General features: G+C 32.9%; 1 long non-coding RNA gene across 1 annotated transcript; it reads left to right on the top strand.

Moving 5' to 3' along the window:
* The first annotated feature begins 3622 nt into the window (after window positions 1–3622).
* LOC108478789 (uncharacterized) lies at window positions 3623–4555 on the top strand. The gene is made up of 2 exons (XR_001870350.2): window positions 3623–3781; window positions 4232–4555. It is a non-coding gene; the product is annotated as an uncharacterized LOC108478789 (long non-coding RNA).
* The last annotated feature ends 558 nt before the right edge of the window (window positions 4556–5113 follow it).

Here is a 5113-nt window from a genome sequence, read left to right as displayed (position 1 = left end):
TTCACTCTACCTTATGCACATGTAACGCAAAGAGAATGTCCTCGTGGAGAACCTGCAAGCTTGGAGCAACGACCCGTACCCCCGGCTTATCTAGGGCAAGGTATATGCGTATCGGACCCCGGAGCTAATCCTGCTAATCCCAATGTTCCAGATTTGGATGATCCGGTAGAAATAGCCAGGTTGAAAATGGATGATCATGATGTTCAAGATAAGTATAGGAGTTTGGAAGAAAGACTCAAAGCGATAGAAGGTACTGAAGTCTTCTCTGCATTTAGTGCCAAAGAGCTCAGTTTGGTGCCCGATCTGGTTCTGCCTTCGAAATTCAAAGTACCAGATTTTGAAAAATATGATGGCACGAGATGTCCAAAAGCGCATCTTATTATGTTCTGCCGGAAGATGACTGGTTACGTGAATGAAGATAAATTACTAATACATTGTTTTCAAGATAGCTTGGTCGGATCGGCTCTTCTATATAATCAGCTTAGTAGAGAAAAGATTCGACCATGGAAAGACTTAGCATCGTCATTTTGTAAACAATACAAACATGTATCTGACATGGTGCCTGATCGGCTGACTCTGCAGATGATGGAAAAGAAGCTGACGAAAATTTTTAGGCAATACGCCCAAAGATGAAGGGATATCTCGGCCCAAGTAGAACCCCCATTAACTAAAACTGAAATAATGGTCTTCTTCATCAACACTTTGAAAGCACAGTTTTATGATATGTTGGTAGGAAGCGCCACGAAAGACTTCGCAGATGTTGTAATATCCGGGGAACTTATAGAAAATGCCATCAAGAGTGGAAGGATGGAAGGCTCTGAAAGCTCAAAAAGGGCAGCACCTATAAAGAAAAAAGAGGCAAAAGCCCATATGATGGGAACTGAGAGCCATCACACTTCTAATCCTTACCCAGTCCAGCCACGACCTCGATATCGCCCGCCTCCAAACTTTTATTATCCTCCCAAAAGCCCTTACTATCAAGCACCTCCTCTTTACCCCGTTTACGCCGCAGATAACCAAAGACCATTTGCCATGTTCCCACCAAATACCATGCCTGCTCAAAATCAACCCAAAAATGAACAAAGACCGACAAGATCCAATCCTGAAAAACCCTAGTTCACCCCAATTCCTGTGTCATACGAAGAGCTATTGTCGAAACCCTTTTTTATTTTAAAAACAATGGGGATCGACTTTTTGAAAACAGAAATGTGGAGTCGCCACCAATCTCTTGATTTAGGTGCAATTGGGCCACCTACTAAAATATTTTATTCCATAAAAAATAAATTTGGTTCATGTAAAATAAAAAAAAAGGGTTCGGGAGTCGGTTACGCATGAGGAAGGGTTAGCACCCTCATTACGCCCAAAAATTGGTACCAAATTGATTTGATGCTGTCCTTATACCAAAAGGTTTTTAAAGAAAAGATTTTCCAAAGTATGATTCTTTTTCAAATGTTTGAATAGCTCAAATTAGTGGTCAAAATTCTCTCGTTTCAAAGATATGCAGTATCATACCCAGTACTATTGGATACGATCCCTTATACCTTTAAAAATACGATTGATTTTTGACTTTTGAAAACTCGTACACTAAAATTATAAAAAGGTTATCCAAATATTTAGTTCACCGAAAAAAATCATACCCAGCACGATTGAGCATGATTTTTCGAATTCCCAAATATTAGATATTGCCTTATTTTAGAATTTTTGAACAATGAAGAAAATTGGAAATTTGCTCAAAACACGTTTATTTTTTTTTTTTAAAATGGAATACTTAATGCATTGTATCAAAACGTTTGCATGGGAAAGGATTTATGAACATGAAACAATAGGATACAACAAGTCACAATTAACAAATCCACAATTATGTAATTATTCTAAGTAAAATGTAACCAAATTCTTAATCATGGATGATGAGCAATCAATACAAAAATGATATACAACAATAATTAACATGACATAATATAAAATGATCCATAAAATATGTACAAAATGAAATGGAATTAGAACTTAGTATAGTATAGGACATTTTCAAAATTGACGAATTAATTAACACATACTATAAGTTGACAAGCTTGTACAAAAACTAGGGATGTATTTGAAATAAATATTATAGAATAAAACATTTGAATCGAATAACATGCAAAATATTTTAAACATAATTTCATTTAGAGATTGACAATGTGCATGATAACTTAAATAATATATAAAATATAAAAGAAAAATAAAACACATGATAAGATATAATGTACATAGCAAATTTATAAAACATGTATATATAAATAAATTTGGAAATAATTATTTGTAAAAGATAGCATGAAACTAATAATATATAAAAAATAAGTAAGTATATAAATTACACATGTAACGAATCTTTTAAAAAAATCTAATCATACAAACAAAAAGGTAAAAAAACTATATTTACAAAATACATAAATTTAGTGATGTATTTTATAAAACTATATTTTTAAAGGAAATTTAAAACACATAATATATAACGTAATTTTACATGTAACAAATTGATTTGAATTGATGGAACATATAAATAATACATACATAAGGATAATATGAGAGTGTATACAATAAATAAATTGTATGATTTAAAATATAATTTTAAAAGAAATGTATTATACCCATAAGTAATTTTAAAAAATGTATATACATAAGAAACATATTAAAATGAAATCAATAACATGGACTATGGTAAAATAACTTAACATAGGTTATATACATGTGAAGATATTTTAGAAATAGTTGTATATTTAAATTACATAGAGTTAAAATATGAATTATAAAATGAATTTAACTTTATCATAAAATTTACATGTAATAAATTTAAATAGCAATTAGATATAGATCTACTAAAAACTACATATAAAAATAACATAGTTTTAATACGGATGTAAGTTAAATATAAGTACTAAGTACATGCTTAATAATAACTTAAATGACACATAAAAATAAGTGAATTTCTCAACAAAAAGAATATAAACATTAAAATTAGTGAATGAATTCAAAAGAAATTATAAAATATCATAAATTAATGGCATACAAAACTAAAATGAATCTTATTACAAATAATACACCAATTATTGAAATGATTGAATAAAAGAGAAAAGATTATAATAATGTTTTCTAAAACAAAATTCAATTATCGAAACAACTTGAAATATTATAGCCAACAATCAAACATGTAAAAGACAGTGTACATACAGTAAAATAAATAAATAAAATAAGGATAAAAATTTAATTAAAACAAAATTAAAACAAGAGGGACAATTTACAAATGAAATAATTGAAAAATAGGATCAAGGTGCCATGCGCACAAACATGCAGGGACTGGAATCAAAAATATCCCGCGCCCAAAACGCTGCATTAAATCACAGACCCAAGTGAAAAAAACGCACAAATTCTAGAGTCAAATTTAAAAAACATAAAGTAGGCAATCAGGACGCAATTGAGGGCTTTGCGCAAAAGGAAGGATCCAGTGCGCAATTTCCCCATTTTAAGCAAAACATGCGCATACCCGGCCTGCTAAACGGGTTGACGCGCGGGCCTTCATTATTAAAAATGGCACCGTTTTGTTAAAAGATTACTTAAAACCTTTCTTTCCCCATTTCCCTTTTCAAACGCAGTCCCATTTTTGACCAAAAATCACAGCCTTGAAATCAAATTTCTAGGGTTTCTTTTGCTAGCAGCCGAGCCACCATTGTTTTGGTGATCAACAATATGCAAACAGTACCCATCCTCCCCGTTGAAGGCGCTCGATCATGCCTAGAAAAATTTAGTAAGTATTTGCTTCCTCCTTTTTTTATTTTTTTAAAAAAAAAAACTTCAAATCTCATATTATATATTTTTTTAAAAACGAAGATAGGTTTATAAAGCAAAGATTCAACACTGTTTGTTCCCTCGCCTTTACCTTAGTATTTTTGAAGTATTCGGGCTTTCATTGGGATCGACTCACATACTAAAAAATTCGAACCAAATGAAAAAAATAAACTAAAAAAAAAATCATAAGAGAGGACAAGAGAAAACTTGAAATCACCTTTGCTAATCTTAAATTGCTTTTCTCTATTCTCTGTGCGTGTGTACAGATATAGTGTGAGTAAATTTTTTGGAGTACATTCAACGGCTTTTATAGCCGGATTTATAGAATAAAGTAAAAAATAAAATTACATTTTTATTGCTGTCATCTTCTGTGAATTCGGTTATCTCTTTTCTCGTGTGTTCTTTGCAGGAACGGCCGTACGGAGGAGCGACCCTGGTGACGTGGAGGCCGAGTGTGGGGATTTCTCGTGAGAAGCTGACCTTCTAGTGCCATTCTGGCTTAATCCAGAAGCTTCTGGCTGCTGAGATTCTTTTTGGGTGTATTGGGCCTCGGGTTTGGGTTATTAGAATTAGGATTTAGGATTTATTTAATTGGGTCAAATTTTATGTAACTGGGTTAAGTTTATATTAAGGGATTTTGGGTTTAAGTTATTTTTGGCCCAAATATTTGTAACCGAACATTGGACTTCTGATTTTGGATTCTTTATTTGTGTGTTTTTTTATTTTTGTTTTATTTTTGGTTTTTAATTTCTATTTTTTTATTCTAATGGGCCTGGGCGAAATGGGCCTATTACAGCTGTACCCAAAATTGTTGGAAAAATAATTAATATCCCCACATTATATGGCACCCCTGAAGCCTCCATACCCTAAATGGTACGATCCTAATGCCAGTTGCAAATACCACGCCGGAAACCAGGGGCATTCTATAGAAAATTGTCTAGCCTTTAAAAGGAGGGTTCAAGGTCTTATCGATGCAGGTATTTTACAATTTGATGGTGCTGGCAATACGATTGGAAATCCGCTCCCTAACCACACTGAAGGAAACGTGAGTGCGGTGACAAAAGAAGACAGGTGGTGTGCCAAAAGTTGTGTTTCTGAAATAAAGACGCCGATGCGAAAGATTTGGGAGGTAATAGTTTTAAAGGTGCTGTTCTGTCATCCCAACAGAATTTTCAAAGAAGGAAATACAAAAAGTCAATGTTTTTGTGATTTTCGTGGGATCGAGGGGCATGACATCCAGCCTTGTGAAGGATTCAAAAAACTACTTCAAGACATGATGGACAACAAGGAA

This window comes from Gossypium arboreum, chromosome 12, assembly GCF_025698485.1.
Source record: "Gossypium arboreum isolate Shixiya-1 chromosome 12, ASM2569848v2, whole genome shotgun sequence".
NCBI classification, from domain to species: Eukaryota; Viridiplantae; Streptophyta; class Magnoliopsida; order Malvales; family Malvaceae; genus Gossypium; species Gossypium arboreum.
Note: the sequence above shows the minus strand (reverse complement) of the source record. Positions and strands in the feature narration are given on the sequence as shown.